This window comes from Mobula hypostoma, chromosome 3, assembly GCF_963921235.1.
Source record: "Mobula hypostoma chromosome 3, sMobHyp1.1, whole genome shotgun sequence".
Lineage (NCBI taxonomy): Eukaryota > Metazoa > Chordata > Chondrichthyes > Myliobatiformes > Myliobatidae > Mobula > Mobula hypostoma.
The window spans coordinates 189,499,775-189,527,687 of record NC_086099.1 but is presented as its reverse complement, the minus strand read 5'-3'; the positions used below and the strand labels follow the sequence as shown (position 1 = coordinate 189,527,687).

General features: G+C 41.5%; 1 pseudogene; it reads right to left on the bottom strand.

The window, feature by feature from the left end:
• On the bottom strand, positions 1-27,913 carry LOC134343772 (patched domain-containing protein 3-like; annotated as a pseudogene).

The window sequence follows — 27,913 nt, the reverse complement described above, 5'->3', positions numbered from 1 at the left end:
TTATGGACAATCTGGATCAGGCATTTCCACACGTTTGCCATTTAGATTGCAGTTGCCAGGTTTTGGACTTTCATATGCTTTGTTGCAATACATGTTGTTTTTCTGACAATTTACCACATTTTCTGTTCTTCCAAAATGTGCCTGACCTTTGTCTGGTGAAAAGTTTTCCTGCTGATTTGTTTCCTTGTCTACTATTACACTGTTTGACTTTCTATTGTGTCCAGAGAAAGTCAGAAACACAGGCAGAAATACAAGACCATGAACTGCCCCAAAAGATATGACAAGAAACATGATTTTGAAAAATGTCCTGAAGATGTAACTTTCTGCAGCAGCCAGCACAACCACACCCAGTATGGTTGAAACTGCTCCCTGGATAATGGGATACCCAAGAGCATACAGTGCATCGATAGCTCTTTCATTGTAACTGCCTTTGCCACTTGAAACAAATGCATAGGAAATGTGAGCTGAAAAATCCACTGAGAACCCAATGCAGATGACCAAATTAATCATTGATATGGAATCTAAATTGACACCCCAAAGAGCCATCAATCCAGTTACACCCACTAAAACCGAAGCCGTTGCAAATGTGACCCACAGAGAGCAGACTGGATTAGGTATTAACAATAAGGCGATAAGAAGCATAGCCAGGGCAGCCACAACTACATTCTGTATTGTGTTGGATACTATAACAAGATATTGATCAAAATAGATAAATGCAGGGTGATATACCAGCAGGGGAATGCTACATTTCTTTGCCAGATCTCTTAATTCAGTCAGTATGTTTTTTTCAGCAACTGAACTATTGACACTCATAGTTTGAATGAAAAAACGTGAAGCACTAATGCTCCGTTCATTTTCTGAAATGTCAATATCTTGTTTGAATGCAGGGACGAACTGAAGGAATTTTGTTAAGTTTGTCATGAACGTATCTTGCTTGTCTTTATCTATACTGTTATTTCCATATACACTAACGTAGGTACGAAGCCAGGACTCTGACAGTTCACGATCTACATATGAGAGATTTTCAAATCTCTCCATACAGGTTTCGATATCACTCCGCACAGTGGAATTCCAGTAATCTACAGACTCAGTGACAGTGACCATGATTCGTAGTCCATACTCTGAGAAAAAATTTCTTTCCACATCATAGAACAGAATCACATATGAATCATCAATGGCCAGATTTCTGAGATCAATTCCCTCCTTGATCTGTAAACAGCCATAAATACTGCCAGCTAAATATCCCAAATACAGGAGAACCACAGCTGCCTTGGTCCATCCATTGGTGAGGAATGGACCATAATATTCCTTAAAGAAGTAGTGGACTGGATGTTCTGATTCGGCACCTGTTTTCGGATCATAAGCCCCACCTACACAACACATGGTGCTCAGTGTAGATTCTCCTGGTTTAGGATCTTTGTCAACCTTCCTGAATGTCAGCCAGTGCCTGTTACTGGCTTCCCTTCTCCCATTCAGTGCAAGAACAGCTCCAAAAAATGTAATGTTATAAATAAAGCAGAACAGAACCGTTGTACCAGTGTAAACACAAAATGATTGCACAGATCGAAAAGGTGTCAGGATGCCAATATAAAAGGCTAAAACATCAGTCAATGTGGTGATTGTGATGGAAACAGCTGCTTCAGCATACGTGTCTGCCAAACGTTTTTCAACTTTATCTTCAACTTTTGTCTTTTGCCAGCCTGAAAGCATCAAAAACATGTCGTCCACACCGATACCTGGAGATGTGAAAATATGATTAATTAGTTTGACACTTAATACCAGTGAAAATCCACAAGGTGAAGTGAATAGAGTCTGACATTGTCAGTTAAACAGCATATAGTATTTGTTGTGAACTACATTAGCAAGGTTTAAAAGAAACTAGGAGAACTCCAAGATGGAGCTGGAACCTTGAGACTTTTTGCAAGGTGGCTTTAACAGCTCTATTTATGACATTTATTGTACTTGTTATACTTTTATATCTGAACCCTATGATCCTATGAGTTACAGCCTCGGTGTATAGAACAAACGGACTGAGTACCATGCAAACACCGTATCTCGGTACGTGTGGCAATGAAAGTATTGTCAAGAAATGCAGACAGTAGGCCACCAAGTGTACTTTGGGTACTTCCTTCCTGTTTCCAGGACTACACTTCAGCATTACTTCAATAGACAACCACTGTACTGCACTGTACGAACGAGCCTGGCTCCTGCTCCTCGCTGTTGAAGCAGTGCTGCTTGTAACTGCTTCATGTTCACCTTATCTTCTTTACCTGCTCAGAACATGGATACAGCTGGCATGGCAGAGTGTGAAAGTGGTTCAACAAAACTCACTCCACCTCCTGCACCTCAAGGAGGTTGGATGTGGCCATGAAATTCTGGCCATGTCAACAATGCCCATACCATGTGCAGGTAGAGAAGAAAAGATCATCATGGAGTGCTCATAAGTACAAGAAGCTCCACACCGGCTTCAGCAACAATGAGAGTCAGTCATTTGTCTGCCTTTTCAAGAAAAGGTGTTAAATTTCATGAATACAGATCTGTGTCGTAAGTTGTACCTTAACATTCTACGAATATCCATAATAAGGTTGGCCAGGTTGTTGGATTCACAGTGAATAAGGACAGGGATGCAAACAGAAGGAGAATGTGTGTGCCAAAATGGGGGACTATCATGGCTTGAGATCATTTGTGATGAAAGCTCAGTTCAGAGGTTGAGTCAGGAAAGGAGTGAATATATTTTATTTTGAATGTTTTTGTCATTGGTTCTAGAAAGAAAATTAGGGAGGACATTTATTTAAATTTAATCATGCCATTATTACTGAGGTAAATGCAGCTTACCTAGAATGAGAAATGGTGCATTGGCTGTATTGATGGCAAATTTCATCCCACAGAACAGCAGCAATCCAAATCCTGATAGTACGGCAAATCCAGCTGACACAACTCCCAGAGCAGCAACCCAGACTTTGTTCCTCACACAGTCAAACCTGAAAATAAATTTGGTAGTCCTTTATAAGGCAACATATGTTTTATATAATGTATTCAATGTAACTAAATCTGACAATAATGCATCTTACCTCATGCAAGATGTGATGGAAAAGAAAATTCAAAGAAAATAGGTAATCGAGAAGAAGGGAACAATTTGTTCTGTATTTCCTTCAAATTCGTCTTGTCTTGATACTGACGTGAAATAAGACACCTATAATCCAGGGATCGAAGTATACATAATTACATAAAATTCTGCAGAATTACTCTCAATCAAATTTCAACAAAAAGACAAAGATTTTCCAATTCATCATGTTAATAATTATTTATTAAATCTGTAATTTTGGAATCATTTGCATCCAATGTAAAACTTGTACATTTCTGTGAACGCAGTATCAAAACACGATGTGTTGACACATTCACTTGGAAAACTGATTACCTTTTGATGTCCTCATCTTAACTTTTGTTATTCACCTGCAGAAGATTAATGCTAAAGAATAACACCAAATGTCTTTTCAGTTTACTCACAATTCAATGGCTGATGAAGAGAATTCAGTGCTAGTTTCCAATATATGTATTACACTACCATGCAGAGCAGATTAAACAGAGTAGACTTTGACAAACACTGTTAGTTGGGATAGGGCACACAGTACCACTGACTCACTGGGGTAGGCAATGCAAACAGCCCACTCTGTCTCAGGCAAAGCTCTCCCCACCATTGAGTATGTTTACATGGAGCACTGTCGCAATAAAGCAGCTTCTATCAGTACCCAGACTACGCCCCCTTCTCATTACTGCCACTGGGCAGAAAATACAGAAGCCTTGGGTCCTATACCACCAGGTTCAGGAACAGTTATTATTCTCCAACCATCAGGCTCCTGATCTCGTGTGTAAGTTCACTCACCACTGCTCTAAACTGATTCTGACACCTAAAGTCTCACTTTGAAAGATGCTTTACAACTCACGTTCTCAGTATTATTTTTATTTGCATAGGTTGCCTTCATTTTCACAGAGGGTATTTGTCAGTCTCTGTTTATCATAAAATTCTATTGCATTGTAAATGCCTGCAAGTAAATGAATCTCAAGTTAGAGTAACCCCCCGGTTCGGCGGGCTGCGTTAGTCTAGGGAAAGACAGTCGCTGCCCCCGACAAACTGATGAAATCTCGTTTGTGTGGATGCTGGGTGATGCGTTCCCCTGTTACAATTCAGTACCACGGAAGATCAGATGGTACACCATAAGCAATTAAAAAACTGAGCTTTATAATTCTTAATTTGACTACAGGGTTAGTACAGAAAACAGTCTATTTTGCATGTTGGAGCTCATGGTTTTCCGTCCATTAGTTCCCCATCGACCTCCCCCAAGCATCGTCGACTCCCAGACCCTCACTCTAAGTCCACTCCGTCCTGTGGTCTACCAACTTGCTCCTCTCATGTCTTCTCTCTTTATCTCTCGCCGACAAAAGACCGCAAATACCTCCTCTCAGACACACAAGAAAGAAACACTCCTCTCATTAGATGGCTCACATTCCAAAGCCCCTGTTATCTCTGGTCATTACCCAAACACTGTTGCTAAAGAGAAACCATTACATTAACAGTGAAACCTTAGAGAGTGTTACATTGGTATATGGTAACAAACTTCAATAATGAATTTACTTTGAGCTTGAGTTGTTATTTCTTTGGTTATGTCCAGAAAAAATTACCAAATATTTCTAAAATGCTTAAATTGCATTTGGAACTCCTGAGAAATTCCTGCAGATCACCAATGACTGGATACTCATCAGGAACTATGAGATGAATAGAGGCAATGAGGAAAGATTAGAGATTGGGGAATCTTCAGTAAGTTACTCATCTCCTGATACCCTAAAGATTTTCATGGTTAAGAAATTGGCCATATTGTAACCAGTGCATTTTAATATTCTGGAAAATTGTAAAATCATTAACGTTGGAGCTATCTAAATGGTAAAAACTTGGGTACTCCAAGAGAGTTAATAAAGAAATTGCAGACCCTCCATTTATTCAGGAAATGGGAGCATTTGAAAAGTAAACATGTTCTAATAAGGGATAAGAGATAGGAAGAGGAAGTCCAACTTGATATGGAGTATTGAAAATGTATGAGATCCTTCTGGACTGTAGGGAGTCTGTCAGGGGAAGGGGACAGAACACTTAATAAAAAAAAGGATAAATTTTGCAGATGAATTTAAATAGGGCAATTATAAAGGTATGAGAGAGGAGTTGTCTAAGATGTTCTGGGAAAACAAGCTAAAAGATAAATTGGTAAAGAAACAGTAGCATATGTTCAAACAGCTGGTCTATCATGCTAGCAAGAGTTTGTTCCAATTAAAAAGAGAAAGAAGCACAGTCCATGTTTAATTTAAAAAATGGTAAGGAGACTTGTCATTTCCTCCATTGTGGTTTTAGGAGTTAACTTGAGAATGCACAAACTAATTCTGACAGCTCTTGACACCTCTCTCCTTTTCTCGCTCATATTCTTTCTTTCTAACTCTTCTCCTCTTTTCAACTTCTTTGCTTTATTTTTCTCACCTTTTTTCTTCTTCTCGTTTCTTGTATCTGTGAATTTGCTAATTGATCAAGAAATGAGGTCTCATTTATCCTCCCATTTCCATAAAACTTATGTCATCCTCCTCTTTCTTCTCATTTTTCTTCTTTGCAGGATGGGTATCATGATCTTGAGGAAGGCATATCTAGTTCACTGGAGTATTCTCTTATTAATCCTTCTATTGCTCCCTTTATGATCTGATCTCTCTCTTGGTTTCCTCATCTATAACATCTTTCAAGAGATCCTCTGTTTTTGTATCTCCATTGACTCCTTTCTTTTTTGAGCTTTCATTCATCCAGCTGGGCAAAACATGGAGGAACCATTATGAACTCCCACATATCCTGATGACCCAATGATTTCAGTCTCTGAAGTGAATGCACAGGCAGGCTTCAGGAAGATGAACCCACAAAAAAAACATCCAGCCCAGACAGGGTATCTGATGAAGTACAAAAGACCTTTGCTGATTAACAGGTTGGAGTGTTTACTGAGATCTTTAAACTCTCGCTTCGGCAGTCTGAGGTACCCACCTGCTTCAAAGAGGCTGTAATTATACTGGTACCCGAGAAGAACATGGTAACCTGCCTCAACGACTACCATCCAGTAGCAGTTACATCCACAATGATGAAGTGTTTTGAGAGGTTAGTGATGAAACATATCAGCTCCTGCCATGAATACTGATTTATATCTGCTCCAATTTGCCTACCAGAGCAACAGGACCACAGCAGATGCCATCTCATTGTCTCTCTACTCAACCCAGGAACATCTGGACAGCAAAGACGCATGCATCAGGATGTTCTTTATTGAATACAGCTCAGTATTCACTACCATCATCCACTCGAATCTAATCAATAAGCTCCGAGACTTTGGCCTCAAAGCCTCCTTGTGCACTTGGATCCTGGATTTCCTCACTTGGAGACTCCGGTCACTTTGGATTGGCAACAACATCTCCTCCATGATCTCCATCAACACAGCTGCAACACAAGCCTGTGTGCTTAGCCCTCTGTTCTACTCACTTGACACTTATGACTGTGAGGCTAAGCACAGCTCCAATGCCAAATTCAAGCATGCTGAAGACACCACTGTTGTAAGCTGAATGTGGTGATGAATCAGCCTATAGGAAGGAGACCGAAAATCTGGCTGAGTGGTGCCAGATCTTTTACTCATTGTCAGCAATTCCAAGGAACTGATTATTGACCTCAGAAGGAAACAAGAGATCCATGAGCCAGTCCTCTTTGGAGGATCAGAGGTGGAGAGGATCAACAACAATAAATTCTTCTGTGTTATTATTTCCAAGGACCTGTTCTGGGCCCAGCACATAAGTGCAATTGCGAAGAAAGCACAGCACACCTCTGCTTCTTTCAGAGTCTGTTGAGATTTGGCATGCTAGCTAAAACTTTGTCAAACATCTATAGCTGTGTAGTAGAGAGTATATTGACTGGCTGTATCACAGTCTGGTTTCCCAATCCCTTTGAACAGAAAATCCTACAAAAAGTAATGGATATGGCATCACAAGTAAAGCCCTCCACAACGTTGTGCAGTCCATTTACTTTTGTCTGTCCGGCATTCTCTTTGTATGTGTCCTACTTGGTTGCATTTTCTTCAAGTTTCATCTTTAAACCTGTATTGGTCTGGCTTATGTGACCCCCTTGCCACATTGGTAACACAATTTGTTCGGCCAGGCCATTTTCTATTCAAACATTGCAATTTTGTTCACACTCACTTTCATTCCTGACTGCATCTCAATTGTGTCTCTGTCTGCCATTTCCATTGATACAGCTATTCCAAGTGCTTTTTTAAATGTAAATTGTGCTTCAGTCAGGAGCTGCTTTTGAATGTTTTTGAGTAAGATTTCACAAACTAAACGATCTCTCGGTGCATCATTAAGCTCGTTACCAAACGGACAATTCTTTAATTCAGCCATGTACGCTGAAATGGACTCCCCTCTCTTTTGTTTCTGCTTCTGAAACCAAAAGTGTTCTGCAATCAACAATGGTTTTGGTTCCAAATCTTCCTGCATTACTTTCAGGATATCAGCAAAACTAATTTTTGCTGGTTAGTTTGGAGCAGTTGAACTTTGAAATAAACTATGCTTTTCCACCAGTTGCACTCAACAAAACTGGCACTCTCTTCTCATTGGCTTGTTAACTTGCTTCAAAATATTGTATAATTTGTTCCATATACATATTCCAGTTATATTTTGTGCAATTGAATGCGGCAATATTTCCAATGAGGCCAGCTATTTCTGCTTTTTATAAAAGTTATGATTATTATCACTATTCATTATTTATAAACCCGAGAATTCATCTATTTTCTAAGCAGTTTTTAACTTGATCGACTTTCTCTCCTTGCAAAGAAAAAGAAATATACTACATAGCTTTCTTTATTCAACAATTTCTCGCAGCGTTTTTTAAAAATTCAAATGTTATACTGCGCTTCAACAGGTAGGTGGTCATCTCGGGTTCATTTTTAAAAATAATTCATTGCCACTGTTATGTTTTGTAACTCCAAAACATGAAAGTAATTTAAAAGAAAAACATGTAGAGGCCAGAAGGCAAGTCTAACTTTGTTCTTACTTTAAGTGATGTACGCACATATAATGTGGTGGTGTAATGATGTATGTCGTTTACTTACTTTTACATATAATCCACAATGCTTTATTAAATAACAACAGCACTTAAATCACTGAGATCTAGGGATTAGTAAAGGTTCAGTCATGATGGATGAAAGGAGTTGTTTCTATGATTCTATGAACTGTTACTTAAGTTGTTAATCTTTTATGTAACCTTTTATGGTTGTGTGGGGTGACAGCTGGAGAACAGCAAAAGCCTTCATTTTAAAATGTATTTACTTTCAATTCCCTCCCCACTTCATGACCTTCCTCCATAGTCTCCTTTAGAACCCACCTAGGTCTCTGTGCTTTGCAAATACTGTTGTTTTGCATATTGCTGATTATAATGTGTAACCCAGGTTAACTAAACCCAAAATTGTAATGTTAGAAAGTTCTACTTGTGGAGGGATGAAGACAAGGTTTACCGATTTTAAAAGAAGAATTTTTTTTAAAAAACACGATGCGAGAGAGAGTCCTGATGAAGGGTCTCGGCCCAAAACGTCGACTCGACCTCTTCCTATAGATGCTGCCTGGCCTGCTGTGTTCCACCAGCATTTTGTGTGTGATACGAGAGAGGGACGGGCTTGACACAGGGCGGACAAGGAAAGAAACGCAGCATCAATTATAAGCTGAAGACATGAACTGTTAAGAGTGGAATTAGTAGTGAGTATCTTTATCCTACTAACTTGAAACCCTCAAGGTGAAACCCCTGGAGGAGAGACAATAGCGATAAAAGATCTATTGAAGCTACAGCTATAACAAGAGAATATCGGCAGAGAGCAGTGTCCAAAATCCCTACTGTGTAGTGGGGAGTTAGTTCTGCTAAATCATACCAAGGCATTTGGTCAAGTTTTGTACAAGTTTGTGAATTGACTTACTGTGGATGATCAACTATTTCATCCAACGAACCAAGATGGCGAGGCACCCAGATGAAGAACCAGCGCGGGAACAAAATATGTAATGACGCAGAGGATTTAATACGGTTGGATGTTTAAGTTATTTTCATTTGAAGAATCGTAATTTGATTTTCTGCAAGAACTGATTATTTTTGCAAAGACTTTGATGAGTTACTGAATGAAATTTACTTTGCTTAAGAGTTGTGATGTTGGAAAATTGTCATGAAAGGAGTTAAACTGTGTATATATAATTTTTGAATTTGGATTTGAACTTGTAGATATACTGCCTGGAACTGAAACTGAAGTTAGCCAGAATACTTGAGAATAGGAATTATATTTGGTTTTCGAACTAACTAGGGATAAGTAAAAGCAGAAAGTTTAGTCTGTAAACTTTTAAATAGGGAATCAAACTAGATCTAATTAGTTAGAGAAATTGGAGTAACAAAGGTTGTCCTAATGAATATCACTGACTCTAACAAAACAGGAATTTGGCTTTTGTTGATATCTAAGATTTGGAGCCTAAACAGAATGTTTGAATTTTGAATTCTTCTTGCTCATGTAAATATTTTGTACATTTTGGGTTTTTTTTGCCTATAAACGAAACCTTATTTCCAGAGGTGTGTGGTTTGTATTCACTGCCTCAGACTGATACCTGGATTCTCCTGATGGCCTGTTAGCACCCAGTGTAATTTGATTTTCTCTAAAGAATGTGATGACTAGTCACACATGATGAGGCTGGTGCTACATAGGTTACAAATGACAGCAAACTTCACTTGCCCAGATCCTTTTTCTTCTCACTCTCTCACTCTCTTCTCTCTACCCACCCCCCACCAACATCTCCTCCTACTGCCTGTTTTCTGAAGCCCAATTTGTACTTCTGCATCAAATGTACGCTGTAGGTACCGCGCACCTTACACCGTAGGGTGATGTGCACCTCCCCAAAAATGTAACTTACGCGTCGCAGCGACGCAGACCGCAACTGTGATTGGTCTGCTTGGTAGCATCGCATTTCCTCATACGCATTTCCGGTTGCTTTTCTCTGCCATGTCTGTACACTGAAGCGAAATAAATGGTTGGAGACGATGAACCACATTGTCAAATCTACCTGCGGACATCTGAAAATATTTGAAATAGAAAATAGGTGCAGGAGTAGGCCATTCGGCCCTTCGAGCCTGCACCGCCATTCAGTATGATCATGGCTGATCATCCAACTCAGAACCCTGTACCAGCCTTCCCTCCATACCCCCTGATCCCTTTAGCCACAAGGGCCATATCTAACTCCCTCTTAAATATAGCCAATGAACTGGCCTCAACTGTTTCCTGTGGCAGAGAATTCCATAGATTCACCACTCTCTGTGTGAAGAAGTTTTTCCTAATCTCGGTCCTAAAAGGCTTCCCCTTTATCCTTAAGCTGTGACCCCTCGTTCTGGACTTCCCAACATCGGGAACAATCTTCCTGCATCTAGCCTGTCCAATCCCTTTAGAAATTTATACATTTCCATAAGATCCCCTCTCAACTTTCTAAATTCCAGCGAGTATAAGCCTAGTCGATCCAGTCTTTCTTCATGTGAAAGTCTTGCCATCCCAGGAATCAATCTGGTAAACCTTCTTTGTACTCCCTCTATGCCAAGAATGTCTTTCCCCAGATTAGGGGACCAAAACTGCACTCAATACTCCAGGTGTGGTCTCACCAAGGCCTTGTACAACTGCAGTAGAACCTCCCTGCTCCTATACTCGAATCCTCTTGCTATGAATGCCAGCATACCATTCGTCTTTTTCACCGTCTGCTGTACCTGCATGCCCACTTTCAATGACTGGTGTACAATGACACCCAGGTCTCTTTGCACCTCCCCTTTTCCTAATCGGCCACCATTCAGATAATAATCTGTTTTCCTGTTTTTGCCACCAAAGTGGATAACCTCACATTTATCCACATTAAATTGCATCTGCCATGAATTTGCCCACTCACCTAACCTATCCAAGTCACCCTGCATCCTCTCAGCATCCTCCTCACAGCTAACACTGCCGCCCAGCTTCGTGTCATCCGCAAACTTGGAGATGCTGCATTTCATTCCCTCATCTAAGTCATTAATATATATTGTAAACAACTGGGGTCCCAGCACTGAGCCTTGCGGTACCCCACTAGTCACTGCCTGCCATTCTGAAAAGGTCCCGTTTATTCCCACTCTTTGCTTCCTGTCTGCCAACCAATTCTCTATCCACATCAGTACCATACCCCCAATACCGTGTGCTTTAAGTTTGCACACTAATCTCCTGTGTGGGACCTTGTCAAAAGCCTTTTGAAAATCCAAATATACCACACCCACTGGTTCTCCCCTATCCACTCTACTAGTTACATCCTCAAAAAATTCTATGAGATTCGTCAGACATGATTTTCCTTTCACAAATCTATGCTGACTTTGTCTGATGATTTCACCGCTTTCCAAATGTGATGTTATCACATCTTTGATAACTGACACTAGCATTTTCCCCACCACCGATGTTAGGCTAACTGGTCTATAATTGCCCGGTTTCTCTCTCCCTCCTTTTTTAAAAAGCGGGGTTACATTAGCCACCCTCCAATCCTCAGGAAATAATCCAGAATCTAAAGAGTTTTGAAAAATTATCACTAATGCATCCATTATTTCTTGGGCTACTTCCCTAAGCAATCTGGGATGCAGACTATCTGGCCCTGGGGATTTATCTGCCTTTAATCCCTTCAATTTACCTAACACCACTTCCCTGCTAACATGAATTTCCCTCAGTTCCTCCATCTCACTAGACCCTCGGTCCCCTACTATTTCCAGAAGCTTATTTATGTCCTCCTTGGTGAAGGCAGAACCAAAGTAGTTATTCAATTGGTCTGCCATGTCCTTGTTCCCCATGATCAATTCACCTGTTTCTGACTGTAAGGAACCTACATTTGTCTTAACCAATCTTTTTCTTTTCACATATCTATAAAAGCTTTTACAGTCAGTTTTTATGTTCCCTGCCAGCTTTTTCTCATAATCTTTTTTCCCTTTCCTAATTAAGTCCTTTGTCCTCCTCTGCTGGCCTCTGAATTTCTCCCAGTCCTCAGGTGTGCTGCTTTTTCTGCTAATTTGTATGTTTCTTCTTTGGAATTGATACTATCCCTAATTCCCCTTGTCAGCCATGGGTGCACTACCCTCCCTGGTTTATTCTTTTGCCAAACTGGGATGAACAATTGTTGTAGGTCATCCATGCAATCTTTAAATGCTTGCCATTGCATATCCACCATCAACCCTTTAAGTATCATTTGCCAGTCTATCTTAGCTAATTCACGTCTCATACCTTCAAAGTTACCCTTCTTTAAGTTCAGAACCTTTGTTTCTGAATTAACTATGTCACTCTCCATCTTAATGAAGAATTCCACCATATTATGGTCACTCTTACCCAAGGGGCCTTGCATGACAAGATTGCTAACTAACCCTTCCTCATTACTCAATACCCCATCTAGAATGGCCTGCTCTCTAGTTGGTTCCTTGACATGTTGGTTCAGAAAAACATCCCGCATATGTTCCAAGAAATCCTCTTCCTCAGCAGCCTTACCAATTTGGTTCACCCAATCTATATGTAGATTGAAGTCACCCATTATAACTGCTGTTCCTTTATTGCACGCATTTCTAATTTCCTGTTTAATGCCTTCCCCAACCTCACTACTACTGTTAGGTGGCCTGTACACAACTCCCACCAGCGTTTTCTGCTTCTTAGTGTTATGCAGCTCTACCCATATCGATTCCACATCCTCCAGGCTAATGTCCTTCCTTTCTATTGCGTTAATCTCCTCTCTGACCAGCAATGCTACCCCACCTCCTTTTCTTTCATGTCTATCCCTCCTGAATATTGAATATCCCTGAATGTTGAGCTCCCATCCTCGGTCACCCTGGAGCTATGTCTCTGTGATCCCAACTATATTATATTCATTAATAACTATCTGCACATTCAATTCATCCACCTTGTTACAAATGCTCCTTGCATTGACACCCAAAGCCTTCAGGCTTGTTTTTACAACACTTCGCCCTTATATAATTATGTTGAAAAGTGGCCCTTTTTGATTTTTGAGCTGGATTTGCCTGCCTGCCTCTTTTACTTTTCACCTTACTACATTTTGCTTCTACCCTCATTTTACACCCTCTGTCTCTCTGCACTTGTTCCCATCCCCTGCCACATTAGTTTAAATCCTCCTGAACAACAGTAGCAAACGCTCCCCCTAGGACATTGGTTCCAGTCCAGCCCAGGTGCAGACCGTGCTGTTTGTACCGGTCCCACCTCCCCCAGAACTGGTTCCAATGCCCCAGAAATTTGAATCCCTCCCCCTTGCACCATTTTTCAAGCCACGTATTCATCTGATATATCCTCCTATTTCTACTCTGACTAGCACGTGGCACTGATAGTAATCCAGAGATTATTACCTTTGTGGTCCTACTTTTTAGTTTATCTCCTAACTCCCTAAATTCACCTTGTAGGACCTCATCCCATTTTTTACCTATATCGTTGGTATCTATGTGCACCACGACCACGGGCTGTTCACCCTCCCACTCCAGAATGTCCTGCAGCCGCTCAGAGACATCCTTGACCCTTGCACCAGGGAGGCAACATACCCTCCTGGAGTCTTGTTTGCGGCCGCAGAAACACCTATCTATTCCCCTTACAATTCAATCCCCTATCACTATAGCTCTCCCACTCCTTTTCCTTCCCTCCTGTGCCACAGAGCCACCCATGGTGCCATGAACTCAGCTGCTGCTGCCTTCCCCTGATGAGACATCTCCCCCAACAGTACCCAAAGTGCATTTCCTCATCCATGTCTCTCACGAAGAAACTCAATACAGTGGCATATATACCCCACCTGCCAACTAGCGTTTTGGCAGTGAATTGCAGAGCGACGCAGACACAACTACGTATGCTCGCTACGGCATAGGGCTACGCAAAAGTATAAATCAGGCCTATGGCATAGGCTACGGTATAGCCCATATGCACAAGTATAAATCAGCCTTGATATGTAAAAAGGTTTAACTCTAAGTGGACGTTTTTACAATTATATACGCTCCATAGTCACTTTATTAGGGACATCTATATGCCTGCTCATTCATGCACATATCTAATCAGTCAATCACGTGGCAGCTGCACAGTGACAGGAAGGCAACAGTAACATGAATAACCATTTGTTACAACAGTGGTGTGCAGAAGGGCATCTGTGAATACACAGCACATCAAACCTTGAAGAGGATGGGCTAGAGCAGCAGAAGCAGAAGACCATGAACAGACACTCAATGATCACTTTCTTATGTACAGGAGGTACCTAATGAAGTGGCCACTGCGTGGATATCACAACTAAGCAGCTTCCACAGACAATTATTTTGTTCCTTTCACACTCCAAGATAAATTGCAAGCATTTACTACATCACTCCCTTATTAGTTTCAATTCATGAGGCAGATTTATGAAAATACAGATGAACATTAAAACCTGACCTTAATATCCTTCAGGTGCATCAGTTCCTTTGGAACGATGGAAAGGAAGTTCTTGAGCCACAGCAAACTTTTTATTTTAATGTCTTCATTATCTTCTTGTAAGTAATAGTCAATCTGAATTGCTTTTGCCGTTTCTATGATTTTGCTTTTTGGTTTCAATTTTACACCTCCAACAGCTGAACCAATAAAAAACTCCTTTCATTCTTGAATAAGTAAACTCGGTGCTCTCCACCAAAGTAAGATTGTGCTCTATCAACTTTACAATTGCATTTGAAATGCAAGAGTCTGATCTCTGTACAGAGGAATAGTTCCATACGGCATGGTTATTATCAGAAATATTAAACTGTTTCACCTTTTCATCAAGTGATATAGAAACATAGAAACATAGAAAATAGGTGCAGGAGTAGGCCATTCGACCCTTCGAGCCTGCACCGCCATTTATTATGATCATGGCTGATCATCCAACTCAGAACCCCGCCCCAGCCTTCCCTCCATACCCCCTGACCCCCGTAGCCACAAGGGCCATATCTAACTCCCTCTTAAATATAGCCAATGAACTGGCCTCAACAGTTTGCTGTGGCAGAGAATTCCACAGATTCACCACTCTCTGTGTGAAGAAGTTTTTCCTAATCTCGTTCCTAAAAGGCTTCCCCTCTATCCTCAAATGGTGGCCCCTCGTTCTGGACTTCCCCAACATCAGGAACAATCTTCCTGCATCTAGCCTGTCCAATCCCTTTAGGATCTTATACGTTTCAATCAGATCCCCCCCTCAATCTTCTAAATTCCAACGAGTACAAGCCCAGTTCATCCAGTCTTTCTTCATATGAAAGTCCTGCCATCCCAGGAATCAATCTGGTGAACCTTCTTTGTACTCCCTCTATGGCAAGGATGTCTTTCCTCAGATTAGGGGACCAAAACTGCACACAATACTCCAGGTGTGGTCTCACCAAGGCCTTGTACAACTGCAGTAGTACCTCCCTGCTCCTGTACTCGAATCCTCTCGCTATAAATGCCAGCATACCATTTGCCTTTTTCACCGCCTGCTGTACCTGCATGCCCACTTTCAATGACTGGTGTATAATGACACCCAGGTCCCGTTTATTCCCACTCTTTGCTTCCTGTCTGCTAACCAATTCTCCATCCACATCAATACCTTACCCCCAATACCGTGTGCTTTAAGTTTGCACACTAATCTCCTGTGTGGGACCTTGTCAAAAGCCTTTTGAAAATCCAAATATACCACACCCACTGGTTCTCCCCTATCCACTCTACTAGTTACATCCTCAAAAAATTCTATGAGATTCGTCAGACATGATTTTCCTTTCACAAATCCATGCTGACTTTGTCCGATCATTTCACCGCTTTCCAAATGTGCTGTTATCACATCCTTGATAACTGACTCCAGCATTTTCCCCACCACCGACGTTAGGCTAACCAGTCTATAATTCCCCAGTTTCTCTCTCCCTCCTTTTTTAAAAAGTGGAGTTACATTAGCCACCCTCCAATCCTCAGGAACTAGTCCAGAATCTAACGAGTTTTGAAAAATTATCACTAATGCATCCACTATTTCTTGGGCTACTTCCTTAAGCACTCTAGGATGCAGACCATCTGGCCCTGGGGATTTATCTGCCTTCAATCCCTTCAATTTACCTAACACCACTTCCCTACTAACATGTATTTCGCTCATTTCATCCATCTCACTGGACCCTCTGTCCCCTACTATTTCTGGAAGATTATTTATGTCCTCCTTAGTGAAGACAGAACCAAAGTAATTATTCAATTGGTCTGCCATGTCCTTGCTCCCCATAATCAATTCACCTGTTTCTGTTTGCAGGGGACCTACATTTGTCTTTACCAGGCTTTTCCTTTTCACATATCTATAAAAGCTTTTACAGTCCGTTTTTATGTTCCCTGCCAGTTTTCTCTCATAATCTTTTTTCCCCTTCCTAATTAAGCCCTTTGTCCTCCTCTGCTGAACTCTGAATTTCTCCCAGTCCTCAGGTGAGCCACTTTCTCTGGCTAATTTGTATGCTTCTTCTTTGGAATTGATACTATCCCTAATTTCTCTTGTCAGCCACGGGTGCACGACCTTCCTTGATTTATTCTTTTGCCAAACTGGGATGAACAATTGTTGTAGTTCATCCATGCAACCCTTAAATACTTGCCATTGCATATCCACCGTCAATCCTTTAAGTGTCATTTGCCAGTCTATCTTAGCTAATTCACGTCTCATACCTTCAAAGTTTCCCCTCTTTAAGTTCAGAACTTTTGTTTCTGAATTAACTATGTCATTCTCCATCTTAATGAAGAATTCCACCATATTATGGTCACTGTTACCCAAGGGGCCTCTCACGACAAGATCGCTAATTAACCCTTCCTCATTGCTCAAAACCCAGTCCAGAATAGCCTGCTCTCTAGTTGGTTCCTCGACATGTTGGTTCAAAAAAACCATCCCGCATACATTCCAAGAAATCCTCTTCCTCAGCACCTTTACCAATTTGGTTCACCCAATCTACATGTAGATTGAAGTCACCCATTATAACTGCTGTTCCTTTATTGCACACATATCTAATTTCCTGTTTAATACCATCTCCGACCTCACTACTACTGTTAGGTGGCCTGTACACAACTCCCACCAGCGTCTTCTGCCCCTTAGTGTTACGCAGCTCTACCCATATCGATTCCACATCTTCCCGGCTTATGTCCTTCCTTTCTATTGCGTTAATCTCTTCTTTAACCAGCAACGCCACCCCACCTCCCCTTCCTTCATGTCTATCCCTCCTGAATATTGAATATCCCTGAACGTTGAGCTCCCATCCCTGGTCACCTTGGAGCCATGTCTCTGTGATCCCAACTATATCATAATCATTAATAACAATCTGCACTTTCAATTCATCCACCTTATTACGAATGCTCCTTGCATTGACACACAAAGCCTTCAGGCGCTCTTTTACAACTCTCTTAGCCCTTATACAATTATGTTGAAAAGTGGCCCTTTTTAATGCTTGCCCTGGATTTGTCGGCCTGCCACTTTTACTTTTCTCCTTTGTACTTTTTGCTTCTACCCTCACTTTACACCTCTCTGTCTCTCTGCACTGATATAATCCCTTTGAATGCATCAATGGTAAGGATGTTGTTACCTTTCGATACAGCAATAAAGGAAGCAAATGTCCCCTCCGTGTAAAGCCTCTGTTCAAAGAATGATTCAGAATCATTGGTTGTAAAATGTTGCTTAATAAACTCTCTCTCAGACTTTGCCGTCCCATCGATAGGTGTAAATTGCTCTTCCAAATCATTGGCTTCACGTACTGGTAAAAAATAAAAACCTGCGTTCAGTCCTGCAGAAATAAGTAGAGGAATTGTGAAGAACCACCAGGGCTTTTACCTGTATGATATCCAAGCTTCTTGAAACACCAACAGAGGGGTTTCTCAATGCAGTCTGAACACCAGCAGGGCACGATGATAGTCAAGGACAACCCAATAGCTTCACCTTTTTCAGCACTGAAGTTGACGAGCAGGAAGAACAAAGGCTTACTGATAACCGGACTGTTAAACTGAAACTGGCATATAAGAGCAATGTGTCCATTTCTGTGCACAATCTGAATACAGCACTTGACTGTACATGGCTAGTTGCTGTAGAAACCGTTTCTACCCTATTCTGTTGGAGTCACTTTGGCTTCCTCATTTGTTATGCCAGTAATTTATGTAATTCTCTATGACTTCACATTAACTACTTATATGAAAGTCTTTAAAAGGTGAACAGGAAGTTCCAACACAGGGTTAGAATTTCAGGAACTATACTAAAATATGATGTGGTTCATATTAGTCATTAAGCACTGAATCACCACCTCTTGGAAAGCTGTGAGCACATGGAATAATGTTGGCCAGCAATATTTTTGAAAGTGTTGCTTCCTCAAAAAAAAAAATTGGTTATGCTAGACTGCTTGAAGCTAAACACAAATATAATTTCAGACTACTTTCAGGCAAGGGAGATGCAGTGGATGTTGTATATTTGGATTTTCAGAAGGCCTTTGACAAGGTGCCACACCTGAGGCTACTTAACAAGGTAAGAGCCCATGGTATTACGGGAAAGTTACATACGTGGATAGAGCATTGGCTGATTGGCAGGAAACAGAGAGTGGGAATAAAGGGATCCTATTCTGGTTGGCTGCCAGTTACCAGTGGTGTTCCACAGGGGTCTGTGTTGGGGCTGCTTCTTTTTACATTGTACATCAACGATTTGGATTATGGAATAGATGGCTTTGTGGCTAAGTTTGCTGACAATATGAAGATAGATGGAGGGGCCGGTAGTACTGATGAAACGGAGAGTCTGCAGAGAGACTTGGATAGATTGGAAGAATGGGTAAAGAAGTGGCAAATGAAGTACAATGTTGGAAAGTGTATGATTATACACTTTGGCAGAAGTAATAAATGGGCAGACTATTATTTAAATGGGGAGAGAATTCAAAGTTCTGAGATGCAACGGGACTTGGGAGTCCTCGTACAGGATACCCTTAAGGTTAACCTCCAGGTTGAGTCGGTAGTGAAGAAGGCGAATGCAATGTTGGCATCCATTTCTAGAGGAATAGAGTATAGGAGCACGGATTGTGATGTTGAGGCTCTATAAGGCGCTGGTGAGACCTCATTTGGAGTACCATGGGCAGTTTTGGTCTCCTTATTTAAGAAAGGATGTGCTGACGTTGGAGAAGGTACAGAGAAGATTCACTAGAATGATTCCGGGAATGAGAGGGTTAACATATGAGGAACATTTGTCCGCTCTTGGACTGTATTCCTTGGAGATTAGAAGAATGAGGGGAGACCTCATAGAAACATTTCAAATGTTGAAAGGCATGGACAGAGTGGATGTGGCAAAGTTGTTTCCCATGATGGGGGAGTCTAGTACGAGAGGGCATGACTTAAGGATTGAAGGGCGCCCATTCAGAACAGAAATGCGAAGAAATTTTTTTAGTCAGAGGGTGGTGAATCTATGGAATTTGTTGCCACGGGCAGCAGTGGAGGCCAAGTCATTGGGTGTATTTAAGGCAGAGATTGATAGGTATCTGAGTAGCCAGGGCATCAAAGGTTATGGTGAGAAGGCGAGGGAGTGGGACTAAATGGGAGAATGGATCAGCTCATGATAAAATGGCAGAGCAGACTCAATGGGCCGAATGGCCGACTTCTGCTCCTTTGTCTTATGGTCTTATAGTCTTACTTGTATCATGTAGGAATTTGGAGAAACAAAAAAAACTTATTGAATACAATGCATATAATTGGACAGTGGTGATGTTTTGCCCTAGTTAAACTAAGCTAAATATGTTTTGTTAATGATTTTCATTTGTATTCAGTGTCTGAGGCTTCTTGCTTAAGAGTCCAACAATAATCAGCCAGCATTGATGGATTCCAGTTGCGCTGATCCCATTTCTCCATGACCACAATCTCCTGTGAAACCTTTTACCATGCTTGTCAAGATTATTCTAAGTGGCAATGCAGAAAATGAATCTTTAGCGACATGTTGTACTTCATGGTTTTGTATGCTTGAGCACGTTGTCAATCAGCTACATGTAGTTTGGTGCTCTGTAGTTGCCAAGAAAATTTCTCAACGACATCCTTGAGTGCCTTCCAGGCGATTTTCTCCGGTCCCTCTAGAAGTTCTTCATTGATGATCTACTTGATTTTTGCACCAACTAAAAGCCTTCCTTAATCTTAGCATCAGTTATTCTGGGAAATATCTTTCTCAAATATTGAAATCCTGCATGGAAATGTTTGTGTTTGGAGACAGCAGATTCCATCCTTGCAGTCTTGAACTCAGTGGTTCTGCTTTTGCCTTTGACGAACCCATATCTCTGACAAGGTCATTTAACTCAGATTGAGTTATCAGCTGAGGCTCACTCAAAACAAATAGTTCAAAATCTGTATCAGTGTCATTGTCATGTTCCATTCCTGACTTGTGCATCATGGCATCTTTGTCTGCCTCCTCTAGACTCCATGTCTCTGGTGACTTTGGTACTGGAAGACTATTGTAATGCAGTACAGGTCTCATGGCTGAAGGGGGATTGGGGTATTCAATGGATTCCTTGTTTTTAGCAGAGAAACCAGACACAGTGGTCAGACAGGTGTAGCAGTCTGTTGCATAATCCTTCTGCTCTCGCCATATCATCAGGACAGTGAATGGCATTGATGTCCGAGCACCTCTGAGCCAAGCTGTAAGATCGATAGTACCTGTTGTGCAACAAATGTGAGGAGCCCAGGCTTTGTCTTTTATGTAACATCTGTGAAGATGTGTGTCTTCCTAAAAAGATCATTGTGAGGTATAACAATGACAAGCCGCAGTTCTCCAAGGAGTTGAAGACTCCCAGTTCTGTCCACAGGACTAGAAACAGAAAGGAATAAAGCTCTGCAAAACAGCAGTTTAATAAAGCCCTGAAAGCGGCAAGATCTACTTACAAGGATTGGCTAGACAGAGACTTCAACAGCAGTAGCCAAACAGTCTGGAGTTTCCTGCAAACTCTTACCAACTTCAAACAGAATTGCTCTCAAATCTCCCCCTGCCCTACCTTGGCCAATCAGCTCGATCAGTTTTATTGCTGCTTTGATAAGAGTAATCAGCATCTATCTCTTTTCTCTTCCTCTGATACTGCTATGTTGAACCTTTAACTCCCCCTCCCTTTCACAACCATTCCAATGATGCCACCCCATCCACCCCAGCCCCATTCATCTTCTTTCACCTCCGTCCCATTCTTGCTTCTCCCTCCATTCCACCCTATACTTTCTGTGAAGCAAGAAGTTATTCAGAAACTATTTGGAAAACAGAACATGAGGAAAGCTGTAGGCTCTGATCGTGTCCCACTTGGTAGTCTAAGGCACTGTGCGGATCAGCTAGCACCTGTCTTCGCAGAGATACTTAACACCTCCCTGCAATCATGCAGGGTTCAGAACAGCTTTAAAGGTGCTATAAGCATTCCAGTTCCCAAGAAAGATAAGATCACTGGAACTAATGATGATAGGCTAGTCACTCTGACTTCAGTAGTTATGAAAATCTTTGAATGTCCAATGTTGGCCTACGTTAAGTCCATTACTGATCCTGTTCTTGACCTGCTACAGTTTGCTTATAGAAGAAATCGTTCAATTGAGGATGCAGTTATCTTTTTGCCTTCATTACATTCTTCAATGTGTGGACTCCCCCACCATTATGTGAGGATCTTGTTTATGAACTTTAACTCCACCCTCAACACTATTCTTCTGGAGCTGCTCCACAGCAAGCTAACCCAGTTAGCTGTAACCTACAGCATGTATTGGTGGATTACAAACTTCCTGACAGGAAGGAAGCAGTATGTAAGGCTGAGCTCCTACTTATCTGATCCAATGTCTATAAGCACAGACTCTTCTTAGGGCTGTGTTCTTTCACCCCTCCTGCTCTCACATTATACAAATGACTGCACATCCACAGACAAATCCACTAAATTCCTAAAGTTTGTGGATGACACAACAGTAGTTAGTCTGATCTCTATGAGTGGCAAATCTGTGGAATTCATTACTATAAACAACTATGTAGGCCAAGTCACTGGGAATATTTAAGGCAAAGGTTGATAGGATCTTGATTAATCAGGGCTTCAAAGGTTACGGGGAGAAGACAGAAGAAAGGGGTTGAGAAGGATAAGAAATCAAGCATGATGGAATGGTGGAGCAGAATCAATGGATGGAATGGTCTAATGTTGTTCCAGTGTCTTATGGTCTTATGGAATGTCACTGCTATTAATACATTGCTAAAGGTGTTACTAGCAGCTTTAGCAATAAGACCATAAGACATAGAAACAGAATTAGGCCTACTAAGAGTTCCGTTATCGTAAGCTTTCTGATCAAGTTGGCATAAAACCCAATCCAGAATTGCCTTTCCCTTAGTGGGCTCAACTGCAATCTGCTGTAAAAAGCCATCTCATAGACATTCTGCAAATTCTCTCCTCTGGGATCCAGCACCAACTTAATTTTCCCAATATACCTGCATATTGAAATCCCTCATCACCATCATAACATTACCCTTTTTACATGCCTTATCTATCTCAGTTATCATTTGTAGCCCATGTCCTGGTATATACTGTGATGGGATCCTGGAGTACCCCTGTGAACTGTGCTTTTGAAAGAGAGAGAGAGAGTTATTTATCACCGACATGTTGTTTTAGAAAGAGAAAGAGAGAGACGAAAACTAAGTGCGGGACTGTCACTTTAAGGAATGAGAAAGAACTGGTTAATTGTTGGATTTCTGCTGAAGTGGAGCTAACACTGAGCAGATCGTAAGTGGCTATGGTGACCGAGGGCGCTATTAAGTAGACAATTGATGTTATGATTTTTGGCAGGTTGTTGATACTTATTCAAGGACTTTTTGCCTCCTTGCATTTCTTCACAGAGAGAGGAAGGAGGGGTTATTTGAGTGACAGTTGATGCTCAGCACAGGAAGATAAAATAGGAGGTCAGATGATACAGACCTCAGACACATGTTTGGACACTGAATGAGCATTGTTGTGCCCACAGAAAAAGTGGGTTTTGGAGGGTTGGTCAGACAGATCGATCCATCACTCTTGCAGTGGAAAGAGGAAAAGGGTTGACTGGTGGGGAGTTGTTCATGTGTCCACCCTCATCTGGGTGATAGCTCCACCACAGAAAACCGGTCCCCTTTGTTAAAGTCACAGTTAGTGACTTCTAAAGAATTTCGAAGGGCAACAAGAAGATCGACGGCGTCAGCTCACCTGAAGACTCAAATCTTTCCCTCTCCCTCTCTCCATCACTACTCAACTCAATACCATGAACTGAACTGAACTGAACTGAACTTTACTCATCATCGTAAGACTGTACCTTTTTACCCCTAGACTTAAAGAAGCTTGGTTTTTCATACATATATATCTCCACACTTACTGATTTATTTACTTATATATATAATCATTGCTAACCTGTTTGATTTATCTACATTTATATTGCTGTTTGCGTAGTTACTAATAATTATTATTGGTTTGTAGCAATACTGGACTCCAAAGTGTTTTCCATCTCTGCTGGTTCTTTATTCCCATCACGGGGTTCATGACATAAATTGGGGCCTGCATCCGCGATATGAACAAATTGGTCAGGAGGCTGGTTTGAATTGATTGGGGAAAATCCCTTTTGATCTGGTTGTGTGGGAATACGGCAGAAATGGATGTTAGTGTTGAAGAGTTTCTGTTGGAGCCAACCCCGGAAGCGTTGGATGATGCTACGAGGGTTGTGCTGTTGGGAATTGCTCAAAGGTTAAGACTAAAGGTGACCACTATAATGAGGAAAGTTCAGATGCAAACAATAGTAACCCAGCATTATATAGATAAGGGAACGTTTGATGAGGAGGCATTAGAGTTGTTCGTGGAAGGTGAATCTGCTGAGGATAAGCTTCAGCTTCAGTTGGAAAAATTAAGAATGGAGCATGAATTGAAATTGCAATTGAAATTAAAACAGCTCGAGGCTGTTGAAGCAGAAAAGAAGAGGGTCTGTGAGGCTAGAAAGGCAGCAAAACAGAGAGAAGAGGCGGAAAGACAGAGAGTTTAAAAGGAAGACGAGACATCTCAAGAGGGAGAAATGGCAATGTGAAGATCACGTTGCAGAAAGACAGAGACAGTTTAAAAAGGAGATGTGGCAGCAAAGAGGTTTAGTGTTGGACCCTGATGATATTTGCAGCTCGGAAGGGCTTGTTTTGTGTGATGAATTTAAAAGTTGTGTTCTTGATATTGTAAGGGCATACCCAGATGCAGAGGATGCCGCTACCCTGCAGGGGTTTGATAAGAAAGCAGAGGAAGAAGTTTTCACCCACGAGGTTGAGTTTAGAAAAGAGTTTGCCAGAGAATAGCTGTGAGCTTCGGGGTGACCTTGAATTTGAAACCGGGACAAGTGATGACAGCCCAGAAGAAGCAGCTGTCCTGATTGAATATGGAAGTACCTGTGAGTTCACAGTATTCTGAACCTTATGTTAAAGCTCAGTTAAAGTCTGAAGTGTCTGACTTGGTTGAAAAGGAATGCAGTTTTTGTGTGTCAGATGATCTTGGTTCAGTGAATAAGGGGTTAACTTTGGTACCAGTGGAATGTGAGGATTCTCAGTCACTTGTATTAAATAATGTTTTAAAGGTTGATGAGGAAGTGGAAATTAGTGAGGTCAGTGTTAATGGAAATAAGGGGAAAAATGCTGTTCCTTGACTTTTGGATAAAGTGCTGGAAAAATTTGGATTGGTTGCGAGACCTTTGACCCTGCTTGCAGGACAGAGACCTGCTGAGAAGGGAAGTGCTCCTCTGTTGAATTTTGTTTGAACATGTGAGCACCTGCAAGGTCATAATGTTATTCAGTGTAATGTTGTGGAGAAGAAGGAGGAAGTTTGTTATGGTTTTGGGGTTGAAGTTGCTATGGAAGCAAGGCGTAATGAAGGTCGGAGAAAGTTGATAAAGAGATTGTTTAGCCTCTTTCATAATATATACATGATTCTCATCAGCCTGATGATGATGCTGAGTTTGGTAAACAATGGAGGCATGTTGACAGCTCTCCAAGATAAGAGTGTTTCAGCAATTCAGCTGATGAGCAGAGCTGCTGTTGAGGCCTATGATGGCAAAACCTGAGTTTTAAATTATGATGATGTGTCACAGACTTTTCTACCTTCCAGATTTCAGCAGGACTTAGAGGGTAGTACAGCTGATGAGAAGAGTAAGATGTATGAGAAAGGTTTGTCTTTACTGAGGAAGGAATTTACAGAGGAACGGAAGCGAGATTCTGGAATGGTGGCTTTAAGGGAGATAGCTTTCATAGGAGAGGAGGTTCAGAGAAAGTCAGTGGGATATTACCTTAAAGATGGGGTGTTGATGAGGAGGTGGAGACCAGACACAGTGTTTGCAAGTCACGTGATGGTTCTGGAAAGTTACAGGGCTGAAATTTTAAACATGGCTTACAGTATGCCTTTAGGTGGACCTCATGGAGTGAGGAAGGCAGTGAATAGGATTATGAAGGAATTTTACTGGCCTAGTTTAAGGAAGGATGTAGTGAATTGTGTGGGCCCATTGCGAAAGACAGCAGCTGGTTATCAGTATGTGTTAACAATTGTGTGTGCTGTGTCTAGGTCCCCTGAAGTAATGTCTTTTGAAAACACTGAGGCCAAGACTGTGGTAACAGCATTCAGTAAGTTTTGCACACTGGTAGGTCTGCCCAAAGGAATTCAATTTGACCAGGGCAGTAACTTTACTTCGAGAACATTCCAGGGGATAGTTAGAGAATTAGAAGCTAAGCACATGGTGTCATCTACATCTCACACAGGGTCCAAGGGAGCCTTGGAGCGGTTCAACTCAACTCTTAAGAACATGATTGAAGCACATGATGTGAGGAATGGGAAAAATTGGGATGAGGGGGTTCCCCTATTCTTATTTATTGTTGGAGATTCAATTCAGAAGGCAGAGAAGGGTAGTTTGTTGGAACCTGTATTCAGTTACAGGCCAAAAAGACCTTTGACCCTACTCAGAGAACTATGGTCTGATTTAGAAATATGTGTCAGTGTGTTTAAGTATGTTCTAAAATTCTGGAATGGATTTATTAAGCTTTGTGTCCTTGCAAAGGAACGTTTACAAAATGGTCGAATCAAAATAAGACACTTGTTTGCTGGAATTGCAGCTGGGAGAACTGTTATGGAACAAAATGGAGTCATGGAATCTGATAATGGAGCGGAAAAACATGTTTACCCACGAAATCTAGTCTCACCCAAATGTCAGAATTCCATTATTTTGAAAAATATTAGGTTTTAATCAGGGTTTTTAAAGTGGAATGAAACCGCTCCAAAGTCCCTTGAGACTCTGGGTGGTAGGCAGATGACACAATTTGTTGAGCTCCCAGCTCAGAAACTATTTGCTGGAATATTCTTGAAGTAAAGTTATTATCCTGGTCAGATTGAATTTCTTTCAGTAGACCTACCAGTGTGAAAAACTTGCTGAGTGCTTTTACCACAGTCTTGTCCTGGCTGTTTCTGAGAGGCACGGCTTCAGGGAACCTAGGTGCAGCACACATAATTGTTAACAAGTACTGATGACCAGCTGCAGTCTTTGGCAATGGGCCTACACAATCCACTATGATCCTGGAACAAAGTTTACCAAAAGCAGGTATTGGCCGAAGTGGTGCTTTTGGAATGGCCTGGTTAGGTTTTCACACCACCTTGCATGTATGACACCCTCTACAGTAATTGACAATATCTTTCCTCATGTTAGGCCAATAGAATTCCCTCATAATCCTGTGCACTGTCTTTTTTACTCCAAAATGTCCCCCGAAAGGCATCTTATGGGCCAGATTTACAATTTCAGCTCCGTAAACCTTTGGAACTACCACCTGTTGCACAAGAGCCCAATCCTCACTTGCAGGCACAGTGGCTGGCCTCCACTTCCTCATCAACACCCCATCTTTAAGGTAATACCCCACTGTCTCCTTCTGAATTTCATCCTCAGAGAGAGCTGTCTCTTTTAAAGCCACAATTTCTGGATCTTTGTTCTGTTTATCTATAAGTTCTTTCCTTCATAAGGACAAATCTTTCCTTTCTTCCTTGCTCTCCTCAGCCTCACTACCCTCTAAGTCCAGTTGGTATAGGGATGGTAGGAAAGTCTTGGATAAATCAACATTAGCATCTGCAGCCTTTCTGGACATGCTACTGATTACTGCACAGGCGGGATACACATCAGCATCTATGGGCGGGTCCTCAACAGCAGCAGGCTTACTTGTGAGCTGAACTGCTGGATGAACATCCCCATCTGCAAGGTCATTACCAAGTAAGACATCAACATGGTCTATCAGTAGTGCAGATCGTACCCCTATTGTGACTGGTCTGGGTACCAAGTCACATTTCAAAATTTCTTATGCAAAGGCACGGCCTCAGTTCACCGTCCAATGCCCTTGATAATATTTACTTCTGTCTCAGCACCAAATTCCAAAACACTCTTTAATATCAGTGACTGAAAAGCTCCAGTATCTCTCCAGATTCTCACTGGAACTGGGATTGACCTCTCCTTTACAGACACAAACCCTTTTGAAATAAATCTCTCGAGCCCCTCTTGAACTCGGTCAGACCCCTCCTTCTTCAGCGGTGTTTTAACCGTCTGAACGCAGGCATTTGGGGTTTTCTCTTTCTCTTTTCCTTTTACCCCTTTCATAGCAAAAGAATTGGACGCCACATGACCAAGTTTCCCGCAAAAATAACACTTGAAACTGGTAAATTTTCCCCCGGACTGTTTTCCTTCTTCCTTACTTTTGTCACTAGTTCCTGGTTTACTCTCTGGTTTAGCTGGTGGATTATCTCTATTCCCCTGTTGGTAATTCCTAGTGGGAAAAAACTTAGCTTTATGAGTTACGGCAT